The sequence below is a fragment of the Salmo salar genome, chromosome 03, assembly GCF_965601325.2.
Source record: "Salmo salar chromosome 03, fSalSal1, whole genome shotgun sequence".
In the NCBI taxonomy this organism is placed as follows: Eukaryota; Metazoa; Chordata; class Actinopteri; order Salmoniformes; family Salmonidae; genus Salmo; species Salmo salar.
The window spans coordinates 49,326,972-49,354,540 of record NC_138293.1 but is presented as its reverse complement, the minus strand read 5'-3'; the positions used below and the strand labels follow the sequence as shown (position 1 = coordinate 49,354,540).

The 27,569-nt window shown below is 45.6% G+C and overlaps 1 pseudogene across 1 annotated transcript; it reads right to left on the bottom strand.

Moving 5' to 3' along the window:
* Positions 1–1,077: 1,077 nt before the first annotated feature.
* On the bottom strand, positions 1,078–25,831 carry LOC106600616 (pre-mRNA-processing factor 6-like; annotated as a pseudogene). The gene is made up of 8 exons (XR_014391800.1): positions 25,580–25,831; positions 25,288–25,369; positions 25,044–25,155; positions 24,387–24,556; positions 21,147–21,261; positions 20,858–20,980; positions 2,743–2,851; positions 1,078–2,617 (listed from the first exon to the last, which is right to left on the bottom strand). The product of XR_014391800.1 is annotated as a pre-mRNA-processing factor 6-like (transcript).
* Between the last annotated feature and the right edge of the window lie 1,738 nt (positions 25,832–27,569).

Sequence of the window (27,569 nt, the reverse complement as noted above, 5' to 3'; positions counted from 1 at the left end):
GGTCCTGATGTATCACAAACCTGAACTGCCAGTGAAGTTGACTTGTGATGTGTCCCCTTATGGCTTAGGGGCCCTCCTTTCAAACACACTGAAAGATGGGTCAGAGGGCAGTGGCCTTTGCATCACAAACATTGAATGATGCACTGGCGCGAGTGTGGGGTGTCAATAAATCCCATGCATACTTATATGGGAAGCGTTTCACGCTGGTTTACGGATCACCAGCTGTTGCTTTCCATTTTGAGTAAAAAAAAAAGCATTCTGGCAATGACAGTGGCCAGGTTACAATGATACGCCTTGTTCCTTGGACAGGAACTGATGGTGCGATACTACAGAAGGGGAGGTAAAAGGACAAGAGGGACCCAAAACTTACCAGATTCAAGTGAGCCCAGACACAATGTGGCAGCGTTACATTAACCAAATGCATTCCACAGAAAACAGCACAACAATCAAGAGAGAACAGGCACAGAGAGATCCTGGGAGTGACACACAGGGAACTGTAGAGGACAGTGGGGCAATACAGAGACCTTAGACTGAAAGAAGGGAATGTGTGGATGAATGTGCTGCTATAGCAGAAGCTATAATCGAGGATGTGCAGGAGCCTCCAGACAATCCAAGGCGCTACCAGACAGGCTGGACTTATAAACAAACAAACCAAGACTGTTCAAGTTCAAATCAAAGATGTAAATAACTACAACAAGTTCTGGGAAATGTTACAGTTGTGGTTTGGTAAAAGTAACTCTGATTGTATAAGGGAAGGAATGTTATGTTCTGATGTCCCATTTAAGAACAGAGCACCCTTGGTCATGCACAGTGTCGCTCTGTTATTCTTGTACTAACTAGCTTGAGTAAATGGGTTCACTTACTTGTATTCGGAGTCTTTCTTATTATATCCATTAGAAATAATCCCTGACGTTTTCTCATGCTCTGTCTCTTGTCTCTCTGCAGCAGACATAATGTGCAATATGTGTGGAACATCAAATCACAATACACATAGAATCGTGAGAACCGCAATGCATATTGTATAGGCACCTGTAACGGCTCTCGTTAGAAGGAGAAGTGGACCAAGGTGCAGCATGGTAAGTGTTCATGATACTTTATTTCAAGAAACACTCAAACAAGAATAACCAAAAGCAACAAAACGAAAGCGAACAGTTCCGTCAGGCACAGACACTAAACAGAAAATAACATCCCACAAACACAGGTGGAAAACAGGCTGCCTAAGTATGATTCCCAATCAGAGACAACGATAGACAGGTGCCTCTGATTGGGAACCACACTCGCCCAAAAACAAAGAAACAGAAAACATAGACTTTCCCACCCGAGTCACACCCTGACCTAACCAAACATAGAGAATAATAAGGATCTCTCCGGTCAGGGCGTGACAGCACCTAAGTATCGTTATAATATTATATTGTGAGGTCCCTGGCAATTCCAGCCCTACTGCCTATGTATGGTGTACATCTCGGTCAAGCAAATTAAACATTGTTTTACAGAGGATTAAAAAAACAGTACAATGGTCAAATTGTCATATTACCTGAGCTGGAATCAGGTAACTTTGTCTGCTCTAAGCATACCCACGGGTTTAAACAGTCATTAAAAAGCATTAAAATATATAGCAGCATTTTCTGATGCAATGGAGGACATGACATTTCACAATCCCATAAAAATAATGTTTAACAAAATACCCAGTTTTTCTTCTCCTTTTCCCAACGTGCTTTCACACGCTGTAAACATTGTAAATATGCAAATATTCTGTGTTGCTAGTGAACCATTGTCAACTCTCGTCACGCCAGGCACGTGTGTGTGTCCAAATAGACTGCTACTCTCTACGACTTTAAAAGGTGACAAGAGAGAACTTGGGGTGTGTGTCCGTGGTTAATGGACAGAGGGACATGGAGTCAGAAACACAGGTCCATACTATATACACACAGTTTCTGTCTGTCCAGCCTATGCCTCAGCAGGAGGTTTTGATCTTGGAGGCGACCTGTGTTAGGATCTCTCCAGTTTCCGTCTGTCCAGCCTATGCCTCAGCAGGTGGTTATTATCTTGGAGGCGACCTGTGTGAGTATCTCTCCAGTTTCCGTCTGTCCAGCCTATGCAGGTGTTTTTTTTTTAACTTGGAGGCGACCTGTGTGAGGATCTCTCCAGTTTCCGTCTGTCCAGCCTATGCCTCTGCAGGTGGTTTTGATTTTGGAGGCGACCTGTGTGAGGATCTCTCCAGTTTCCGTCTGTCCAACCTATGCCTCAGAAGGTGTTTTTATCTTGGAGGCGACCTGTGTGAGTATCTCTCCAGTTTCCGTCTGTCCAGCCTATGCCTCTGCAGGTGTTTTTTTTTTACTTGGAGGCGACCTGTGTGAGGATCTCTCCAGTTTCCATCTGTCCAGCCTATGCCTCTGCAGGTGGTTTTGATTTTGGAGGCGACCTGTGTGAGGATCTCTCCAGTTTCCGTCTGTCCAACCTATGCCTCAGAAGGTGTTTTTATCTTGGAGGCGACCTGTGTGAGGATCTCTCCTATCTTCTTCAGCCAGTGGAGGACATGTTTGGACTCAGCACACCACAGCTCCCGGTGACACGGCTCAGTGTTCTCACAGTGCTTCCGTACTTCCTCCTGCTGCTCCTACAGAGGACAGAGAGAGAGTAGAGGTGAGACACGCAAGAACACCGCGCCCGCCAAACACATGCAATTAAACTCAACACATGCAAGCTCATTCTCATTTTCACACACACCACAAAGTCACCCACGTCTGTGCCGTGTTGCATCTCAAACTTGTAGAAGAGGGCCCAGGCATCTCCCAGGTCTGGCTCAATCTTCACTGTCCTCAGGAACCACTCTGGCCTTAGTAGGCTTACGCTCACTCCAGAACAGCCCACACACACACGCACACACAAATGTGCTGGTTACTCTTCAACTTTTGACTAAGATGTTGAGAGAGAAAAGATAGTGGGCATGTGTTGTACTGGTAGAGTGAAAGCAAGGAAGAAGGAGGGAGTTGGTAATAGTAAGGATCAGGGTTGGGGTCAATTCCATTTCCATTTCCATTCCAGTCAATTCAGTTCCAATTCCAATCCTATTCAATGATTCTCAACTAGGAAAATGTGGAATTACTTTCTGAATTGACTGGCATTTAAATGGAATTGATCCCAACCCTGGTAAGGATAAAGCAAGGAGGAGTTTGTACTACTGGAAGATAAGAGCAGAGAGGGGGGTGGGGCATGTGGAGTTTGTCCTGCTGAAGGAATGAAAGCAGAGAGAGGGAGAGCTTGCCCTACTGAGATAGTACAAAAGGGGAAGAATGTCATAAGTATAACAGTGAAACGTAGAGCCAAGAGAAGGGGAGATTTTGAGAAAGAAAATGTATGTGTGTCGTTCTTGGCAACGTCAAGCAGGACGTGTTCACACTTCTTCAGAGCATCAACACTCTATCTCTTCCTCTGTGGCAGGGCCTCAAAAACACTGCCTCAGCCCACAATAGACCTACCACACAGAGAGAGAGATACATGTAAATACAATATAAATAAAATCCAAACAACTTCAACCTTCTGATATCTGACTAAACTAAACAGAGCAGAGTTAGAGTAAACACAAAGGAATTCTGTTGAAGTTATTGTTCATTATATTCCCTTTATTTACATAACTTTGCTAGCCATAATTATTATTTTGGGTTGTGTGCTTACAAAGACATATGTGAAAAAATACATTTCACATTCTCAAACAGTGACCAAGCTAACTTGCATTTATACTGATTGGATCTAGCAGACTAAAATGACAGAGAATTGCTCTCCATAACACACACTCTGACCATCTTATCTGCTGGGGCACTCTATCAGTGTGTTGGCGATGTTCTTCAGCCCTGCCCTGAACTCCAGTCTCACAGACTCCAACCTGACAACACACACATAGTCTGCTTGAATGAGTATGTCCGTGGTTGCCATGGTGCCATGAGGTCGCCTAAAGCTTAGTGATGAAAAAACAAAACAAATCGATACAGTTACATAGCGGGATAATTTTTTACAATATATTGTATAATGTTGACAATTTCGCAGTAATAATTTTTCGCTGGTTGGCTGTCCCTGCATAGCTTGTTCTCCATCTTCTTTTTAAATAGGGAGCCAATTTGTTTTCATCACTTATTTCCATGATAGATCCAAAATCATTTTCTAAGGACTCTCTATTTGTGACGGATCCTTAAGGGCAGGAGGAAGGGGCAGAGTTAAACGCAGGAGACTTATGTCCAGTAGTGCCGAAGTTTATTTACACCGAACACTTGGTGGTCAAAAAGGCACAGGGTGCGCACAATACCCAAAAGGGAAAACAGGTAATCCACGAATGAAAAATACGCACGGGGCGCAGCCCGGCAATAATAACAATTCAACGTGTTCCGCTGGGAACACAACAACAGCGTACACAAACACTGCTCGCTGACATACAATTAATCCCGCACAAAAAATGAACCCAAAGGACCAAACTAAATACCCCCCCCCACTAATGACAGACAAGGAACAGGTGAGGACCTAGACAGACAAAACCAAAGAACACAGAAACATAGATCGGTGGCAGCTAGTAGACCGGCGACGACGACTGCCGAGCGCCGCCCGACCGAGGAGGGGCGCCAACTTCTGTGGATACTGTGACAGTAATATGTAATAATACAGTAATATGAAGGGAGTTGTAACCTATAACACACCTCGTTTATTCTCCTCAGGACTTTGAACGGCCCCACAAATGGCGGACCCAGCTTCCTGCAGGGCAGGTGGAAGGGCAGGTTCCAGGTCGAGAGCCAGACTCTGTCCCCCGGATTATACACGGGGGCCTCACTGCGGCAGCGGTCAGCGCTCTCCTTCTGTCGACCTATCGCCCGCTTCAAGCACTCCTGGACAGCACTCCAGGTCTCCTGAGAGCGCTGTACCCATTCCTCCACTGCAGGAGCCTCCGTCTGGCTCTGCTGCCAGGGCACCAGGACCGGCTGATAACCTAATACAACCTGAAAAGGTGACAGGTTAGTAGAGGAGTGGCGCTGAGAGTTCTGGGCCATCTCGGCCCATGGCACGAACCTCGCCCACTCCCCTGGCCGGTCCTGGCAATACGACCGCAGAAACCTGCCCACACCCTGGTTAATGCGTTCTTCCTGCCCATTACTCTCGGGGTGAAAACCCGAGGTCAGGCTGACCGAGACCCCAGCCTCTCCATAAACGACCTCCACACCCTGGAAGTGAACTGGGGACCCCGATCAGATACGATGTCCTCGGGCACCCCGTAGTGCTGGAAGACATGGGTGAATAGGGCCTCCGCGGTCTGTAGGGCCGTAGGAAGACCGGGCAATGGGAGCAGACGGCAGGACTTCGAGAACCGATCCACAACAACCAGGATCGTAGTGTTCCCCTGAGATGGCGGGAGATCCGTGAGGAAATCCACCGAGAGGTGAGACCAAGGTCGCTCTGGAACGGGGAGGGGCTGTAGTTTCCCCGAGGCAGGTGCCTAGGAGCCTTGCACTGGGCGCACACCAAACAGGAAGAGACATAGTGTCTTACATCCTCAGCCAAGGTGGGCCACCAGTACTTTCCTTTCAGGCCTCGCACTGTCCGGTCCACCCCAGGATGACTCGAGGGTAGAGTGTGGGCCCATCGGATCAGGCGATCGCGAACACCAAGCGGAACGAACTTCAGACCCGCGGGACATTGAGGTGGAGTGGGTTCTGACTGAACCGCCCGCTCGATGTCCGCATCCACCTCCCATACCACCGGTGCCACTAGACAGGAAGCAGGGAGTATGGGAGTGGGATCGATGGTCCGCTCCTCGGTGTCATAGAGACGCGACAGTGCATCGGCCTTCCGGTTCCGAGAACCCGGAATGTATGAAAGGGTAAATTGGAACCTCGTAAAGAACATGGCCCACCTGGCTTGACGAGGATTAAGTCTCCTCGCTGCCCGGATGTACTCCAGGTTACGGTGGTCGGTCCAGATGAGAAAAGGGTGACGTGCCTCCTCAAGCCAATGTCTCCACACTGTCAAAGCCTTGACCACGGCTAACAACTCCCTGTCCCCCACATCATAGTTGCGCTCCGCCGGGCTCAGCTTCTTGGAAAAGAATGCGCAGGGGCGGAGCTTCGGAGGAGCGCCCGAACACTGCGACAGCACTGCTCCTACCCCAGCCTCGGACGCGTCCACCTCCACTATGAATGGCATGAGGGATCCGGATGCGCCAGCACCGGAGCGTCGGTAAACAGAACCTTCAGACGATGGAAGGCTCTGTCCGCCTCTGCCGACCACCGCAGTCGCACCAGATCCCCCTTCATCAGTGAGGTAATGGGAGCTGCCACCTGACTAAAACCCCGGATAAACCTCCGGTACTAATTGGCGAACCCCAAGAACCGCTGCACCTCCTTCACCATGGTAGGGGTCGGCCAATTACGCACAGCCGTAACGTGGTCACATTCCATCACCACCCCTGTGGTGGAAATGCGATATCCCAGAAAAGAGATGGCTCGTTTGGAGAACTCACATTTCTCAGCCTTGACGTATAGGTTATGCTCCAGCAGCCGCCCAAGCACTTTGCACACCAGAGCCACATGCGCGGCGCGTGTGGCGGAATAGATCAGGATGTCATCGATGTACACCACCACACCCTGTCTGAGCATGTCTCTGAGAACCTCGTCCACAAAGGATTGGAAGACTGCGGGAGCATTTTTTAACCCATACGGCATGACGAGGTACTCATAATGGCCAAATGTGGTACTAAATGCGGTTTTCCACTCGTCTCCATCTCGGATACGCACCAGGTTATACGCGCTCCTGAGATCTAGTTTGGTGAAGAAGCGCGCCCCGTGAAATGACTCCACTGCCGTAGCAATGAGAGGTTGTGGGTAACTGAACCCCACTGTGATAGAATTTAGACCTCTATAGTCAATGCACGGGTGCAGGCCTCCCTCCTTCTTCTTCACAAAAAAGAAGCTTGAGGATACGGGTGATTTAGATGGCCGAATGTATCCCTGTCTCAAGGACTCAGTGACGTATGTCTCCATAGCCACTGTCTCCTCCTGAGACAGAGGATACACGTGACTTTTAGGAAGGGCCGCGTCAGCCTGGAGGTTTATCGCACAATCCCCCTGTCGGTGGGGTGGTAATTGAGTCGCCTTCGTTTTACTGAAGGCGATAGGCAAATCGGCATATTCAGAGGGAATGTGCACGGTAGAGACTTGGTCTGGACTCTCCACCGTGGTTGCACCGATGGAAACTCCTATACACCTACCTGAGCACTCCTTGACCACCCTTTAAGAGCCCTCTGCCTCCACGAAATCTTAGGGTTGTGAGTGGCTAGCCAGGGGATTCCCAGTACCACCGGAAACGCCAGGGAGTCAATGAGGAATAGGCTGATACGTTCCACATGACCCCGCCACGTCGCCATAACCAGTGGCACAGTAACCTCCCCCACTTGGCCGGACCCTAGCGGTCGACTATCTAGGGCGTGCACAGGGAAGGGGTGGTCCAGCTGAACCAGGGGAATCCCTAACCTATTAGCAACCCCACGGTCCATAAAACTCCCAGCTGCACCTGAATCGACTAGTGCCTTATACTGGAAGTGAGGGAAAAAAATAAAAAAATAAAATAAAAAAAAATAATAAAAAAAACAATCGGGAAAACAAACTGAAGTGTACATGTGGTCGACAGGGGGCTCTGGGTGTGGCTGGTGCTGACTCACCTGGGGGGGTCGATGTAGTGCTCTGCCTGCCATCCGAACTCCCAGGTGGACCCCTCCAGCACCGGTCCGCAGTGTGTCCTCTGTGCCCACAGTGGGTGCAGGAGAGGCCGCCCCTCCGGTCCTCCTCGAAGCAGCTCCTCCTATCTCCATGGGCAGTGGAGCAGGAGGGCTGGGAGGTGGAACGAACAGGCCCCGACTAGCACCTCCCCAGGTAGCCAGCAGGTTGTCCAGCCTGATGGACAAATCCACCAGCTGGTCTAGGGTGATGGTGTTGTCCCTACAAGCCAGCTCCCGGCGGACATCCTCTCGGACATTGCAATGAAAGTGATCCATCAGGGCCCGCTCATTCCACCCCGATCCTGCAGCGAGGGTCCGGAACTCCAGGGCGAAGTCCTGAGCACTCCTCGTCCCCTGTCTCAAGTGAAACAACCGCTCACCCGCCGCCTTGCCCTCCGGTGGATGATCGAATACCGCCCGGAAGCGATGGGTGAACTCCGGGTAGTCGCCCCGAGCCGAGTCTGGGCCATCCCAGACCGCATTGGCCCATTCCAGGTCTCTACCCATAAGACAAGAGACGAGGACGCTCACTTTTTCTTCGGAGGGAGAGGGGCGGACGGTCGCCAGGTACAGTTCAATCTGGAGCAAAAACCCCTTACACCCTGCGGCCGTCCCATCAAATTCCCTCAGCACCGTAATCCGGATCTCGCTCGAGCCCACTTCAGGGGGTGTCGTTAGGGGCGCCAGCTGAGGAACCGGAGCTGGTCCGGTGGGGGAAGCACCTCTCTCCCAGCTCTCTAATCGGGCTAGCACCTGGTCCATCGCCGAGCCCAGGCGGTGGAGGAGGCTGGCGTGCTGTGACACCTGCTCCGCTACTGACGGTGCTTCTGCTCCTGCTGACTCCATATAAATGCGGTGCGGGATTCTGTCACGGATCCTTAAGGGCAGGAGGAAGGGGCAGAGTTAAACGCAGGAGACTTATGTCCAGTAGTGCCAAAGTTTATTTACACCGAACACTCGGTGGTCAAAAAGGCACAGGGTGCGCACAATACCCAAAAGGGAAAACAGGTAATCCACAAATGAAAAATACGCACGGGGCGCAGCTCGGCAAAAATAACAATTCGACGTGTTCCGCTGGGAACACAACAACAGCGTACACAAACACTGCCCGCTGACATACAATTAATCCCGCACAAAAAACGAACCCAAAGGACCAAACTAAATACCCCCCCCCCCACTAATGACAGACAAGGAACAGGTGAGGACCTAGACAGACAAAACCAAAGAACACAGAAACATAGATCGGTGGCAGCTAGTAGACCGGCGACGACGACCGCCGAGCGCCGCCCGACCGAGGAGGGGCGCCATCTTCTGTGGATACTGTGACACTATTCTCTCTGCAGCAGACATATGGTGAGCAATATGTTTCCAACATCCAATCACAATGCATGTAGAATCATGAACATCCCAATACGTAACATCGGCACCTAAGTATCGTGATAATATCGCATCGTGAGGTCCCTGGCAATTACCAGCCCTAGAGCTCTGTAAATATTTTACATATTTAAGCAATAAGGCATGAGTATCTGGGAGGGGGCTGTTCTTAGGGCATCCGACTAAGGGCTGTTCTTAGGGCATCCGACCAAGGGCTGTTCTTAGACCCAAGACGAAGCAAAGGACCGTGGAAACATTCCTTAATTAGGCCAGTAGAGGTGCGTGGGTAAAATCACTCGGGAAGCCAAGCCAGAATAAAAAAAACAACATATGTGTTATAATTATTGCATAGTTTGCTCTATAACCTGTCCGTTCATATGCCTTTCCATTGTGATATACAGTACCAGTCAAAAGTTTGAGCACACCTACTCAATCCAGGCTTTTTCTTTATTATTACAATTGTCTACATTGTAGAATAATAGTGAAGACATCAAAACGATGAAATAACACATGGAGTAACCAAAAAAGTGTTCAATCAAAATATATTTGAGATTTGAGATTCTTCAAAGTATGTACTCTTTGCCTTGATGACAGCTTTGCACACTCTTGGCATTCTCTCTCCTGGAATGCATTTCAATTATCAGGTGTGCCTTGTTAAAAGTTAATTTGTGGAATTTATTTCCTTCTTAATGTGTTTGAGCCAATCAGTTGTCTTGTGACAAGGTAGGGTTGGTATACAGAAGACAGCCCTATTTGGTAAAAGACCAAGTCCATATTATGGCAAGAAGAGCTCAAATAATCAAAGAGAAACAACAGTCCATCATTACTTTAAAACCTCTATGGGCTAGATGGGACGCTGGCGTAACAGCCACTTGCAGCCTGTGGCGCGATTTTCAAAACCTTAAAAATCCTATTACTTCAATTTCTCAAACATATGACTATTTTACAGCTATTTAAAGACAAGACTCTCGTTAATCTAACCACACTGTCCGATTTCAAAAAGGCTTTACAACGAAAGCAAAACATTAGATTATGTCAGCAGAGTACCAAGCCAGAAATAATCAGACACCCATTTTTCAAGCCAGCATATAATGTCACCAAAACCCAGAAGACAGCTAAATGCAGCACTCACCTTTGATGATCTTCATCAGATGACAACCCTAGGACATTATGTTATACAATACATGCATGTTTTGTTCAATCAAGTTCATATCAAAAACCAGACAGGCCACTTCCTGTAAAGGAATATCTCAGGTTTTGACCTGCCATTTGAGTTCTGTTATACTCACAGACACCATTCAAACAGTTTTAGAAACTTTAGGGTGTTTTCTATCCATATGTAATAAGTATATGCATATTCTAGTTACTGGGTAGGAGTGGTAACCAGATTAAATCGGGTATGTTTTTTATCCAGCCGTGTCAATACTGCCCCCTAGCCCTAACAGGTTTTAAGACATGAAGGTCAGTCAATACGGAAAGTTTCAAGAACTTTGAAAGTTTCTTCAAGTGCAGTCGTAAAAACCATCAAGCCCTATGATGAAACTGTCTCTCATGAGGACCGCCACAGGAAAGGATGATCCAGTTACCTCTGCTGCAGAGGATACGTTCCTTAGAGTTACCAGCCTCAGAAATTGCAGCCCAAAAAAATGCTCAGAGTTCAAGTAACTGACACATCTCAACATCAACTGTTCAGAGGAGACTGCGTGAATCAGGCCTTCATGGTCGAATTGCTGCAAAGAAACCACTACTAAAGGATACCAATAAGAAGAAGAGACTTGCTTGGGCCAAGAAACATGTGCAATGGATATTAGACCGGTGGAAATCTGTCCTTAGGTTCCTACCGCTGTGTCTTTGTGAGACGCAGAGTAGGTGAACAGATGATCTCTGCATGTGTGGTTCCCACAATGAAGCGTGGAGGAGGAGGTGTGATGGTGTGGGGGTGCTTTGCTGGTGACACTGTCAATTATTTATTTAGAATTCAAGGCACACTTAACCAGCATGGGTACCACAGCATTCATCCCATCTGGTTTGCGCTTAGTGGGAATATAATTTGTTTTTCAACAGGGCAATGACCCAACACACACCTCCAGTCTGTGTTAGGGCTATTTGACCAAGAAGGAGAGTGATGGAGTGCTGCATCAGATTACCTGGCCTCCACAATCACCTGACCTCAACCCAACTGAAATGGTCCGGGTTGAGTTTGGCCGCAGAGTGAAGGAAAAGCAGCCAACAAGTGCTCAGGATATGTGGGAACTCCTTCAAGACTGTTGGAAAAGCATTACAGGTGAATTTGGTTAAGAGAATGCCACGAGTGTGCACTGCTGTCATCAAGGCAAAGGGTGGCTACTTTGAAGAATCTCAAATATAAAATATATATTTCCATCCATAACTAATTTCAGAAAGGGCCAATTTAAGCCAACGGAGGACAATACACAACGACATGCAACAATTCAAGTTATTTCTGTCAATGATGTATTTCTCTGTGATAGGAGTGAAGCCAAATCCAAACTGGCTTCCCATTACACTTTTTTTTTGTTCACCAGGACCATTCACAATTGAGCTCACTCAGTTTAGCTCAACGCTGATTGGCTATTATTTTATACTTTTTTAATCAAGGGAGGCCAAATGCTTGCTGGCTCCAATGCATTCAATACTCCAGGCGACAACAATGTCATACTCTTTATGACCAGACCACATCAGATAGACGGCCTACACATACAGAGACAGATGGGCACTGTTTCGCTGGCTCGGATGCTTTCTCCGGTGAGATATACTCTTGCGAATTGAAGGACAATTATGACAACACAGAGAATGACATATTTTCATTATAACATTTATTTGAATGAGTAAATTAGTTTTATTTCATCTCTTCCACCAGACGATATAGTCCGGGCTCAGGTTCTGGGGTTGCTAGCCAAACAGGCTATTCGTTAGTTCTATTGGGTTGTTATTGACCTGGTTGTTCATTCTATTCATTCTACAGTATTTGCAATATTGCTCTGCTAAACAAATCATTGGTATGTAGCTAGCTATCAGAGGTAAAATTATGACGAGAGACAATACAAGAACTATAATAAATAATGATTTAATAAATAATTTATACTTAACAAAAATATAAACACAACATGTAAAGTGTTGTTTCCATTTTTCTTGAGCTGAAATAGAAGATCCCAGATATTTTCCATACAAACAAAAAAGCTTATTTCTCTCATTTTTAGCACACAATTGTTTACGTCCCTGTTAGTGAGCGTTTATCCTTTGCCAAGATAACCCATCCACCTTACAGATGTGGCATACTGTATCAAGAAGCTGTTTAAAACAGCATGTCCCCACCTTGTGCTGGGGACAATAAGAGGCCACTCTAAAATGTGCAGTTTTGCCACAGATGTCTCAAGTTTTGAGGGAGCGTGCAATTGAAATGCTGACTGCAGGAATGTCCAACATAGCTGTTGCCAGAGACCATAAGCCGCCTCCAATGTCATTTTAGAGAATTTGGCAGTACATCCAACCGGTCTCACAACTGCACAGTAGAGAAAGTACTTCAGTAAAAATACTTCAAAGTACTACTTAAGCGCTCCCGAGTGACAAAGCAGTCTAAGGAGTATTTCTCCTGTCTTATCCGGTGTCCTGTGTGAATTTAAGTATGCTCTCTCTAATTCACTCTTTTTCTTTCTTTCTCTCTCAGAGGACCTGAGCCCTAGGACCATGCCTCAGGACTACCTGGCCTGATGACTCCTTGCTGTCTCCAGTCCACCTGGGTCGTGCTGCTGCTCCGGTTTCAACTGTTCTGCCTGCGGATATGGAACCCTGACCTGTTTATTGGATGTACTACATGTCCCAGACCTGCTGTTTTCAACTCTCTAGAGACAGCAGGAGCAGTTGAGATACTCTGAATGATCGGCTATGAAAAGCCAACTGACATTTACTCCTGAGGTGCTGACTGTGATTATTATTATTTGACACTGCTGGTCATCTATGAACATTCTATGAACATTTGATGTTCTGTTATAATCTCCACCCGGCACAGCCAGAAGAGGACTGGCCACCCCTCATAGCCTGGTTTCTCCCTAGGTTCTGGACTTTATAGGGAGTTTTTCCTAGCCACCGTGCTTCAGCTGCAGTGCTTGCTGTTTGGGGTTTTAGGCTGGGTTTCTGTACAGAACTTTGTGACATCAGCTGATGTAAGAAGGGCTTTATAAATACATTTGATTGATAAGGCACAGCATCTCAGTGCTAGAGGCATCACTACAGACCCTGGTTTGATCCTGGGCTGTATCACAACCAGGCATGATCGGGAGTCTCATAGGGAGGCGCACAATTGGCCCAGTGTGATCCGGGTTAGGGTTTGGCCAGGGTAGACCGTCATTGCAAAATAAGAATTTGTTCTTAACCGACTTGCCTAGTTAAATTAAAAATACATTAAAAAAATAGTTTAGATTTCTATTTCTGTCAACTTTTACTTTACTACATCCCTAAAGAAAATAACGTACTTTTCACTGCATACATTTTCCCTGACACCCAAAAGTATACATGTCACGGCTGTGATAAGGAGCGGACCAAGATGCAGCGTTTGTGTTCCACATATTTATTTTAACCGTGAAATGTGATGTGATACATAAATACTTTAACTGACAAAACCAACAAACCGTGACGCAGAGAGGATTACACACTACTCACAAGATAATCACCCACAAACAACATGAAGAAACACACCTACTAAATATGACCTCCAATTAGAGGCAACGAGGACCAGCTGCCTCCAATTGGAGGTCAACCCAATAATCCCCAACATAGAAATAGACAAACTAGAACTACAACATAGAAAACAGAACACAAAAACACATCAACACCCCCTGTCACGCCCAGACCACTCTACCATAGAAAATAACTACTTTTTATGGTCAGGACGTGACAATACATTACATTTTGAATGCTTAGCAGGATAGGAAAATTGTTAAATTCACGCACTTATCAAGAGAACATCCCTGGTCATCCCTACTGCCTTTGATCTGGCAGACTCAGTAAACACACATGCTTCATTTGTAAATTATGTCTGACTATCCGTAAATTAAAAAAAAAACAAGAAATAAGGATTTTGAAATTATTTGCACTTTTACTTTGAGACTTAAGAATAGTTTAGCAATAACATTTACTTTTGATAGTTAGGTATATTAAAAATACTACTCAACTAGCATTTTACTGGGTGACTTTCACTTTTACTTGAGTCATTTTCTATTAAGGTATCTTTACTTTTACTCAAGCATGACAATTAGGTCTTTTTTCCACCACTGCAACAACAGACCACATGTAACCAAGCCAAGACCTCCACATCTGGCTTCTTCACCTGCGGGATCATCTGAGCAGCTGAAATGACAGCAAACTATGTGCATTTTCATTTGTTTTACCTTTGTTTCTAACATTCAGGAGATAGAGGTGCTCAAAGTTGACCCATGTTGCAGTGGTCTGTGAGCTTGAGTGGCTGTGCTAAAGCACTAGCCTATGTCAATCCCCCATAGTACAAAACTTAACCTTGGGGTCATAGGCAGCATTCCTCCTCCTCCAAACACGGCGAGTTGAGTTGATGCCAAAGAGCTCCATTTTGGTCTCATCTGACCACAACACTTTCACCCAGTTGTCCTCTGAATCATTCAGATGTTCATTAGCAAACTTCAGAAGTGCATGTATGTGTGCTTTCTTAAGCAGGGGGACCTTGCGGGCGCTGCAGGATTTCAGTCCTTCACGGCGTAGTGTGTTACCAATGGTTTTCTTGGTGACTATGGTCCCAGCTGCCTTGAGATCATTGACAAGATCCTCCCGTGTAGTTCTGGGCTGATTCCTCACCATTCTCATGATCATTGCAACTCCACGAGGTGAGATCTTGCATGGAGCCCCAGGCTGAGGGAGATTGACAGTTCTTTTGTGTTTCTTCCATTTGCGAATAATCGCACCAACTGTTGTCACCTTCTCACCAAGCTGCTTGGCGATGGTCTTGTAGCCCATTCCAGCCTTGTGTAGGTCTACAATCTTGTCCCTGACATCCTTGGAGAGCTCTTTGGTCTTGGCCATGGTGGAGAGTTTGGAATCTGATTGATTGATTGCTTAGTGTGCTCCTAATCTCAGCTCGTTACCTCTATGAAAGACACCTGGGAGCCAGAAATCTTTCTGATTGAGAGGGGGTCAAATACTTATTTCCCTCATTAAAATGCAAATCATAACATTTATAACATTTTTGACATGCGTTTTTCTGGATATTTTTGTTGTTATTCTGTCTCTCACTGTTCAAATAAACCTACCATTAAAATTATAGACTGATCATTTCTTTGTCAGTGGGCAAACATACAAAATCAGCAGGGGATCAAATACTTTTTTCCCTCACTGTAGTTCTCTGGAAAGTCAATTGCACAATGATCTCCTCTTTCCCCAGATTCTCTTTTAATTCTCTCAGTTTGGAGTATTGGTGTCGAATGTTGAACACGTGTTTCCCCAACTACTCTTTCAATCCTTTGTAGAAGTCCTCCAGTAGAATCTGCAGTGTGCTACACACCTTTTCTTTTACTAGCAAATGTACAGTGAACTTCTCCATGTTTACCTCTTTGTTTTTATTCTCCCTCTCTTCAGCTTTGTTTTTCCACTCAAACCACCAGCATCAAAGACAGATGTTTTAAGCTCTTTTGCTTGGCAAAGGGAGCACTCTGTGTACATGCACTCTTTCTCCAGGTTCTCACAGTACAAAGACTCAGTAAGGTTCTCAATGTTGCTGCCGCTGATCACTTTGTGATTCTGCAGTTTGTCCGCCATGAAATGGAGGTTGGCGTGAGTTTTGCAGAGGCATGTGTCCCTATCCTGGACTGTTGGCACGATAACCCAAAAAGGATGTATTTTGCAGAATTCATAGGACATTTTTTATCTGAGAATATTCCCTCTAACTTCTGATAAAGTTTCTGAATTTGCCATTCAAGAACCCTTTCTGCTTTTTCTTCTTGTTTCTCATTAGGGTGTCCTTTTTCCATGTTGTTGCTCTACTGTTGTCATCACGTTCATAGAATCTAGTGATTTTCTCTTCTGTGGCAGTGCTAATTCGGTTAACCTCTTACATCTAGACGTTCCGCTAGCGGAACACCTGCTCCAATATCCAATAATAGGCGTGGCGCGAATTACAAATTCCTCAAAAATACAAAAACTTCAATTTTTCAAACATATGACTATTTTACAGCATTTTAAAGACAAGACTCTCCTTTATCTAACCACACTGTCCGATTTCAAAAAGGCTTTACAGCGAAAGCAAACATTAGATTATGTCAGCAGAGTACCCAGACAGAAATAATCAGACACCCATTTTTCAAGCTAGCATATAATGTCACAAAAAATAAAACCACAGCTAAATGCAGCACTAACCTTTGATAATCTTCATCAGATGACACACCTAGGACATTATGTTATACAATACATGCATGTTTTGTTCAATCAAGTTCATATTTATATCAAAAACCAGCTTTTTACATTAGCATGTGACGTTCAGAACTAGCATACCCCCCGCAAACCTCCGGTGAATTTACTAAATTACTCACGATAAACGTTCACAAAAACACAACAATTATTTTAAGAATTATAGATACAGAACTCGTTTGTGCAATCGAGGTGTCCGATTTTAAAATAGCTTTTCGGTGAAAGCACATTTTGCAATATTCTGAGTACATAGCCCAGCCATCACGGCTAGCTATTTAGACACCCACCAAGTTTAGCCCTGACCAAACTCCGATTTACTATTAGAAAAGTTTGATTACCTTTTGTTGTCTTCGTCAGAATGCACTCCCAGGACTTCTACTTCAATAACAAATGTTGGTTTGGTTCAAAATAATCCATCGTTATATCCAAATAGCGGCGTTTTGTTCGTGCGTTCAAGACACTATCCGAAGTGTAAGTAAGGGTCACGAGCACGACGCATTTCGAAGCATGTCAACCGCTGTTTAAAATCAATTTTTATGCCATTTTTCTCGTAAAAAAGTGATCATATTCTGACCGGGAAAGCGTGTATACGTACAAAGAGAGAAAATAAAAGCATGGGATCCCCTCGTGCACGAGCCTGAGTTTCATAGTACTGTGACCGGCCACTATCCAAACGCGCTACTTTTTTTTCAGCCAGAGCCTGCAAAGCCACGATTCAGCTTTTTGCCGCCTTCTGAGAGCCCATGGGAGCCGTAGGAAGTGTCACGTAACAGCAGAGATCCCCTGTATTGGATAGAGATAATCAAGAAGGGCAAGAAATGGTCAGACAGGGCACTTCCTGTAAGGAATCTTCTCAGGTTTTTGCCTGCCATATGAGTTCTGTTATACTCACAGACACCATTCAAACAGTTTTAGAAACGTTGGAGTGTTTTCTATCCAAAGCTAATAATTATATGCATATTCTAGTTTCTGGGCAGGAGTAATAATCAGATTAAATCGGGTACGTTTTTTATCCGGCCGTGAAAATACTGCCCCCTAGCCATAACAGGTTAAACTGCTTTTACCTGGAGTATTGAATACTTGTTGGCCTGTTTTCATTTGACCTCATTGCTATTGCTGAACATCCTAATTCTCTGTTTGCAGCTTTGACCAGGCCATACTTTCTGAGCATTTTTGAAGCCACTTGTTTGTTTGGCACTGCACATTTTTTTATACTTTTGCTATAACCCTGCAATGATGGCATTTTGAAACAATATAATCCTTCTCAAGTTCTTCGGAGTTCACTTCATTTGCTATTTCGTCTTTGAGGAATCTCGTCTCTCCATTTTCTTCATCAGTCGATCACATACATACATATATATATATATATATATATCCTTCTCTCCCCCTGGTTGTAGGCCTCCCTATCCTTCTCTCCCCCTCATCTCCCCCTGGTTGTAGGCCTGCCTATCCTTCTCTCCCCCTGGTTGTAGGCCTCCCAGGCCTTCTCTCCCCCTCCTCTCCCCCTGGTTGTAGGCCTCCCTATCCTTCTCTCCCCCTGGTTGTAGGCCTGCCTATCCTTCTCTCCCACTCCTCTCCCCCTGGTTGTAGGCCTCCCAGGCCTTCTCTCCCCCTCCTCTCCCCCTGGTTGTAGGCCTCCCTATCCTTCTCTCCCCCTGGTTGTAGGCCTGCCTATCCTTCTCTCCCCCTCCTCTCCCCCTGGTTGTAGGCCTCCCTGGCCTTCTCTCCCCCTTCTCTCCCCCTGGTTGTAGGCCTGCCTATCCTTCTCTCCCCCTGGTTGTAGGCCTCCCTGGCCTTCTCTCCCCTCCTCTCCCCCTGGTTGTAGGCCTCCCTGGCCCTCTCTCCCCCTGGTTGTAGGCCTCCCTGGACTTCTCTCCCCTCCTCTCCCCCTGGTTGTAGGCCTCCCTGGCCTTCTCTCCCCCTCCTCTCCCCCTGGTTGTAGGCCTCCCTATCCTTCTCTCCCCCTCATCTCCCCCTGGTTGTAGGCCTGCCTATCCTTCTCTCCCCCTCCTCTCCCCCTGGTTGTAGGCCTGCCTAGCCTTCTCTCCCCTTCCTCTCCCCCTGGTTGTAGGCCTGCCTATCCTTCTCTCCCCCTCATCTCCCCCTGGTTGTAGGCCTGCCTATCCTTCTCTCCCCCTGGTTGTAGGCCTCCCTGGCCTTCTCTCCCCCTCCTCTCCCCCTGGTTGTAGGCCTCCCTATCCTTCTCTCCCCCTCCTCTCCCCCTGGTTGTAGGCCTCCCTATCCTTCTCTCCCCCTCCTCTCCCCCTGGTTGTAGGCCTCCCTATCCTTCTCTCCCCCTCCTCTCCCCCTGGTTGTAGGCCTCCCTATCCTTCTCTCCCCCTCCTCTCCCCCTGGTTGTAGGCCTCCCTATCCTTCTCTCCCCCTCCTCTCCTGCTGGTTGCAGGCCTCCCTGGCCCTCTCTCCCCCTGGTTGTAGGCCTCCCTGGCCTTCTCGTTGTGCACAGACTGCTCCTCCTTAGCGTTTCAGAGCCTTGGTATATGCTTTGATGTTCCCCAACACCCACTCCCGCTTCACTTCATAAACACCTGCATAGGGACAAACCCACACACTTTACATTCACTTTTCATCTTAGTCATTACATTAGAACACTCTTATCCTCAATAACAACATTTCATTATGAATAAAACCATGCAAAGAAATAACAACAAACAAAAGTAGGCAGTGTAAAGACAACCATTTTTAAAAAGTAAGTAATGTCATGTTTCAAAGTTGCAAGTGCTAACATCCTCAGGCATAGCCTCAGCCCTTGACAGTTTCTGCTGTTACTACAGCAGTGAATCTCGGTTTTTCTTGCCAAACAAGGGCATTGATCGATTTCCTGGTGAAAGACAGCACTATGGTGGTTTCCCATCTAGTTGTGAATCTAGCAAGCCTGGGCATGGATGTATGGAGAAGACTGCTACTATATAACGCCCCATTAACTTTATATAACACTTCCTCCCAAAACAAGAGTCTATCTGAGGTTAGATCCATCTCCATCTCACCCTTACCAATTCCTGCTGTTCTGCCTGACTAAGAGGCAACCCCTACACACCTAACACAGACATCAGCTTCCAGATTGAAATGGACCTTTCATAGTAAATGACTGAGGAAACTGTGTACGCGGTTATAGGCCTACTGTATATTATATATATATCTCCCAGGGGGCCATTCTGACAAGCCAAAATATCCCCTTGGGGCCCTCAATCTCTTCTTTAACCCCCCACTGCCACTGATGTTGTGCAAACTAAGATGGATGACTATTGGACTCACTCTGATTAACCTTGCTGTATCAATAGCGGAGTCTTGGCTAAGGCTAACAGTTAAAGGTTATAGCTACATTCAGTGGAGCAGCAGGATGTTGCTCCCCACCCCTTACCACTCAACTCAAATCCCTGTCATCTCTCACACATGTGAATATGCACACACCATCTTATATATCCTCCATCACACACCCAACCACACTCATCCTGGAAGTAGGAGCACTGCTACAACCTAGGCCAGTAGCCGACGGGCTCTCTCATATTCATCATTCTCAGACTCCAGCTTCACAGCAGACAACCATATCTTCACACTGTTAGGGTTAGCCTGGACACAAAGAGAGAAAGGTGTTTTTCTTGTACCAAATCTTGGTTTGCACTTTGCTGTGTACCCTATTGTTAAGAAAGAAAGATAACATTGGAATAAGCATGTTTACTCAAGCTAGCAAGCTCATTGTTCCTCTCTCACCTGGAAGGCCAGAGCCAGAATGCTGCAAGCAGCAGGCACGTTCTCAGCCAGCCACTTGGACTTGGCCCCAATCAGCCACAGGACGTCAGCTTTGGGACAGTGAGCCACCACCCTCTGCAGCAGCGCCTCCAGAGACTCCCTGGGATGGAGGGTAACGGAGGTGATATGATAGGGAAAAGCAGGAGTTAGAGGGAGGTGTGGGGAAAGATAGAGGGAGGAGTGAGGAAAAAGGGAAGAGTGAAAGATTTAATAAGTCATTGAGAGAGTATGAGAGGAAAGAGAGGCTTTGAAAAAGTGATTGATCACAACTAACCAAATGGGATCATTAAGAGGGTGCATATAATCACTATTATACATTAAGACAAGACGGACTCCTAGATAAGCGACCAATCAAATTAATTGGCTTCTACTGAGTCACCTGCCAATGAAAAATTGCCACAGTGAAGATATCGACTCTGAAATACTCTAGTTTACAATGCATGTAGTAATCAATAGGCAAAGTCATTTGATTCAACTTAGTCTGCTTTTAACACACACACACACACACACACACACCCTGGTGCCGTGGTTCTTTTCGAAGTAAGATGACCTGAGCCACACACTCATTTTGCTGAGGAACATCTGCAGGGCGTGAGCATAGATGGCACGGGCACACTCTAGTACCCCATGTGACACACACTGAAATACAACAACAGTCACATTACACACTCCACTACTACACACACAGATTACAGATAATGTATCAAACTGTGGATATACCATATGTTCCTAATGTAATCTGAGTATTTGGTATATTTGGGCCTGGGGTAGTGAGAGGTTACAGGTATATGGTCATCATTCTTACGCTCTCTGCGTCCTCCATCCAGGTGTGTTTACAGCTCTCCTCCTCGATGCCGATACCAGTTATTGCCCGGATCACCGCCTGCCATGCTGCCTGCCTTGTCACACTCCTCCACATACTGGAGACGAGGAGGGAGGTGCAGAAAGAGGGAGAGAGTGTTAAAAGAAGGGTTTGAAGGAGGTACAGAGTGGGGTGAGGAGGGGAGGGAAAATGAAAAGACATGAGGGAGGGGAGGGAGAAACATTTTTAAATGGATGGGGGCTTTGAAAGGAAGGCCAGGAAGGAGGGGGAGTTGAGAGGAATATAGAGAGAATGAGCAGAAGGACAATTTATTTCCCTCTTCTCTCAGTGTTCCTTTCCTTCTATCGATAGTCCAAGCACAACAGCAGACAATAAGCTCTCAGTCTCACAGCAGAATTAGATGTTTTTCCACCTTTCTCCAAACGTCTAATTTCGAAGTTGCTCCAAACGTCATATTTCGAAGTTACAAAAACAAGTGCCTATTACTGGGATTGAAAACACAAACCGTCGGAGCCGGAGCTCATGGCTTATGCCCATCAGCCATCCCCAAGCAAAACCCAAGAATACATTACTTGATGGTAATAGTGCTCACTGTTGAGCCTAGTGAAGGAGAGAGAGAACTTGTGACCCGTGCCTCAGACAGTCAGGCAGGCCAGTGGAATGGTGGAGCCACTTGAGTGAAGAGGCCTATAAAACAAAAGAATGAATAATATGGAAACATCATGTCCCCATCCTCTTATAAAACACAAGCAGAGATCCTAAACAGGATAAATAATCTCTGATTTATGGGTGGGTAGACGTTTAAATAAGCTGTGCTGGGGGAAAATTATGACATGATCTTTTCTCTTTTGAGATGGATCAAGCCAGTGTTTGATCTTGCTCTGCAGTGCCAACTCCCTGTGCTTAATATTTCCCCCTGTGCACGCCAATAAACTGTAACTCCCATCCCTGTGCCAGAGAACAGTAGATGGGCCACTGTACATCCACTTTACTTTAGAGCCATGAAAAGCCAGAGGGAAAAGAATAACAAATAAAAGAAGGAAATGAATTAGAGAGATAATTGCAGTCAAAGGCCTAGTTGCGAAACAGTAAGTGCAAGTTACTGTTTTGGTGAATTGCACTGAACTACACAGAGATCAGTAAGACATCAGTCACTGACCTGTGCACACACGCCGTGCAGTGTTTAAGTGCAGTCCGCTGCTGCTTGTTAAGTACTGCAGGGATAAAACAAGATAGAGGAAACAGTTGTGCCATATTACCCTGGCATGCCAGCACCTCTGAAGAGAGGGAGTGGCCATAGTATCCTTTTACAGAGTGGAGTCAAGGGCAACACAGAAAACATTTGGGTAAAAGGTGAAGAGAATGAGACTGGATTAGAGGTTTTGAAAATGCTGGGTTGCAGCAAAAGGCTTTCGGATTGTGGCTGCTCAAGACTGTCTTGTTTATTCAGTGGGTCACAGGAAAATACCAAGAGCTGGAAGTGGGTCACACAGAACTTTGGAGCACACCTGTGTTTCCTGCTCTAGATTCTCACCACTATACACACAGTCCCTCCCTCTCCTCCCGTACCTGTATCCACTGTTCTCTGTTGATCTCGACCCCGTTGGCCCTGAGTGATGTGATGGCTCTGTCAATGATCTTCTCCACCATTTGAGTTTTCCCTTTGGCCTCCTCCAACTTGGCGGCAGTGATCCATATGTGACGTTTATCCTGGGCCTTGTTCACGACACGTCTAGCGGTCTCATACATTCCAACCGTGCCAGCCACAGCTCTACAGCAGTCTTCCACAGATGCACAGACCAGAGCTGTTACACACACACGTACTGTGTTCCATGTGAATCCTGTGCCAAACAGGCAGGCCAGTGGAATGCAAGAGCCACTTGAGTGAAGAGGCCTATAAAATAAAACTACAGAGTGATCTATATGGATACACCATGTCCCCAGTCTTCTTACAAAACACGACCAGGGCTCCTCTACCATTTAAAGACGGATCTCTTCAATAATCTCTGATTTATGAGTGGGTAGACCTTTATATAAACTGTGCTGGGGGACATTATAATATGACCTTATCGCTTTTAAGCTGGATCAAGTCAGTGTTTATTTCAGCTCTGCAGTGCCTACTCCCTGTACTTGACTTGACACACATCACTGCAAAACACTTTATTTCGTAATGTAATCATGACAATTGCCATGCTAATATCAACACATTGCCTAATAGTCTGGAGAGGCACACTGTGATGGAGAAATACAGAAGGCTTTTTTCTTTCTTTGGTGAAATACAGTCAGACATACAGAGGGCAGCCCAGACATGTAGGCTGCTAACACTTTCATAGCATGCACAACATCCATCTCTGTCACAGTGGAATGCTGCTGGGAACTGCACTGTTTGTGTGTGTAATGGATCAGGGCTTACACGGTACTGACACCATGACGGGGCGTAAATAGGGGGTGCGTCATAACTACAAGTGTCATTTGGGATAAGAAACTAATTGAACTGGAGCGATGGTTTGTTGAACTATTTATTTCCCTCTTCTCTCAGTCTTCCTTTCCTTCTATCGATAGTCCGAGCTCAACAGCAGACAATAAGCTCTCAGTCTCACTGCAGAATTGGACGCTTTTCCACCTTTCTCCAAACGTCATATTTCGAAGTTACAAAATCAAGTGCCTATTACTGGGATTGAACGCACAAACCCTCGGAGCCAGAGCTCATGGCTTATCCCCATCAGCCATCCCCATCCACAACGCCCAAGCAAAACCCAAGAATACAGTACTTGATGGTAATAGTGCTCACTGTTGACCCTAGTGGCGACGTCCTGTATTTAGGCACACATCCCTCATGAGCTCCAGAAGTTTACGGTTGTAAAGGCATTCATTCAGAATGGGTTAAGTTAAGGGTTAAGAGATTCTCTGGTACTTTTGTATACTTTTTAGCCAGTAGTTCTGAAAGTAGTGCTCACGAGTCAAAAGTGGTCCCTGAAAATTGCATATTTTGTGCATCACGTCATTGTTCTCTTGCTCTGCTGTGTGTTCATCTAGCTAGCGGTCACTCAAATGGCGAGGGGCTGAAGCTCATCGGCTGAAACTCAAATTGCTAGGGGGCTGGCCCACATGCCTCTAGTGGACGGTTTTAATGCCAAATTTGACTTGAATCTGGAGTAATCTCTCTGGACAGATGTGAGAAACTGGTTTGCATCATTGTAGCTTTGACAGGGCACAGACAGTCACTCACCCATCCTGAGGACACGTTTCTTGGCCCTGACATCGGTCTCCAGCACAGCAGCTCTGATGTAGATGTGTACAGACATGGGGAGGTGACACAACACCTTGGCCATCACGGCCTTGGCTGTGTCCCCTAGCTCCAGCCTGGCAGACTCCAGCCACACATCCTCAGTCTGGGGACAAAACACACACATTAATCTCACACACACAGCCTGGACCATCACTGCCTTGGTTGAGTCAAGTCAGGTTTATTTGTCATATACACATGATTATACATGGTACACATTACAATTAAATGCTTACTTGGAGGTTCACTCTTGACAATGCTGCTGAGTCACCTGGCTGTAGCCTAGCAGTCACATCAATTATTGTCATCACCAATGAGGTAATGCAGTTTGAGGTACAGTATATCATAAGCCTGTAGTACTGTGCAGATTCCAGACAGCCAGAGAGGCCTAGACCGATGACCTAATGCAGGGTAGTCAGGCCAGCCCATCCATCCCTAATGTCTGTAGATCTAACCAGGCCAGCACTGACACTGACTGGTGGAGAAACTGAAGGCCTCATTTAATCTTATACACCAAAATATACAGATACACACCATGGAAAGCCAGAAGTGTATTTCAAAAAGCTACTATACATTGTGTGTGTGCATGTTACCTTGGGACACATATCGATGCCCTTCATGATGAGGTTCCTGGCCATCTTTAGTTTACCAGTCACCTCCTCTAGCCTGGCCAAGGTGATCCAGATGGTGGTGGTGGGGGGGCTTCTTAATGTCCACACACACACACACACACACACACACACACACACATACACATATACATATACATACATACATACATATACCCAACAAATGTGTGTCCAAATGTGTGTGTGCTTATTCTCCGGGGCTACTCACCTGATGTCTCCTCCTTGTGTGGGGATCATAGAGTTGAGATCAGTGAGGTAACCTTTAGTATCCACCACCGTCTGTCCACTCACTGAGAGGGGAGAGATGGACGAGAGAAGATCAGCACAAATACACATACCAGGAAAAGTGGTACTGGCATAACATGCTTACTGGAAACTTTTGATACCATCTGATAGCATTTGATAGCAGCTGACCAGTCCCTACCATAGCATATGGGCTGGGGCATAACAGTCAAACTAGACACAAGCTTTTAAGTCAGTAGGCCTAAGTGGTGTGTTACCTGGCTGAACCTCATGTCCATCAGCATGTTCCTGGCTGAACCTCATGTCCATCAGCATGTTCCTGGCTGAACCTCATGTCCATCAGCATGTTCCTGGCTGAACCTCATGTCCATCAGCATGTTCCTGGCTGAACCTCATGTCCATCAGCATGTTCCTGGCTGAACCTCATGTCCATCAGCATGTTCCTGGCCAATCTTCCACCTGTCCAGAGGTCATCAGGCTAGGGATACGGGCTTTCCAGACCACCTGGGAGGTTCAACTGGAAACAGGGAAGAAGCTGAAGAAATAAGTTGATAGATAAAAAACAATAGGCTTGACTTTTTGGCATGGGGTAGGATATGGAGAATGTTTCAGTGGTAAAAGCTGACTCCTACTGGCACATAATGAAACTGCAGCTTGTTACAAAACTGAGAGAGACAGAGTATGTGTGTTAGTGCTGGGCGATATATTGTGAATACTGATATACCGGTATGGACCCACATACCCATATGGATTTTTACAATACAGTCTATAAAGGTATTTTGATACCGTGTAAATAAATGCAAAGTTCTACAAATTGGACCACTTCACTGTCAGTTTTGTCCTAGTTTGGTTGAGTATAATACCATCAGATTGGAGAAAGCCCACTATAGTTTTTCTTGATTGCTTGAGCACATTTGTCCAAACAGAATTCACTTTTTCAAAACAGTTAACACGCAGCCCCACACTGAAACACGTTGTCCAAAATGACACATTTCATTTGCAACATGAAATACATGACACAAAATCAACTACCTCCATCAAAACATGAAATACATGACACAAAATCAACTACCTCCATCAAAACATGAAATACATGACACAAAATCAACTACCTCCTTCAAAACATGAAATACATGACACAAATCAACTACCTCCATCAAAACATTAAATACATGACACAAATCAACCACCTCCATCAAAACATGAAATACATGACACAAAATCAACTACCTCTATCAAAACATTAAATGCATGACACAAATCAACTACCTCCATCAAAACATACAACTTGATATCTAATGAAAAGTTATTTCAATCAATTGTTGCACAATGGCCCAATAAATATTAACTACAGCTATCAATATACCCTAACAATGTCTGTGCCATTTGTTGATACTATAATTATAAATTAGTACGCACCATAAAAGGCAAGTAAACATATTAACACAGCATGGGCTTTACTATTTTTTCCTAAATTATTTTACAAAAGATGACCAATGCAGAAATAATGTCACTCAAGAGCATGAATATCCAGAAACAAAAGGCTTATTGTACCTTTTTCCATTTCAACTGAGAGCTGAGCTATCGTCCTCTATGGGCCTCTCTACCTCTCCTTTGTCCTTGCCCTCTGCCTTTTACTTGGTCCATTCTGGCAAACAGCAAGTCAGAGGTGACCTCTTAATGCATGAATAAGGACTGATTGCTGATTGAACAATTGTGCAAAGAAGTTAGGCACATGTGCAGAAGAGGTTCACATTCATGAGAGTAATTTGTATCAGCTGTGACCAAATGTTTTCATTTTGTTTGTCATGATTTACTCAACTGAGTTTTGCGTCTTTTGTAGAGAGTTGTATTTACTGTTTTGCTAAAATGTGTGTATGAAAGCAATGAGAAGTGACTTACAGTTTTGCAAAATATAATACTGTTGTGCTCATTAGGTTATGATGGAGATCAAGTGGACCCCAGTTTCATTAAAAGTGTCTTAGCAATCGTGAAAAACTGTAAAATCACTTAGAATTAATTTGTTGCCATTCTAGGGTCAGTCACTAATCATTAAACATATTAAGAATTTTTAATATTCAGAACATTTAAATACCGTAAAATACCACCATACTGCTAAAAATGAGAAAAATATTGTGATATATTTTGGCCATCTTGCCCAGCCCCAATGTGTTTGTGTGTGTGTGTTTGTGTGTGCCTGTGTATGTACTAACCCCTTGCAGTGGGTCCACGTGGTGTGCTTGTCTC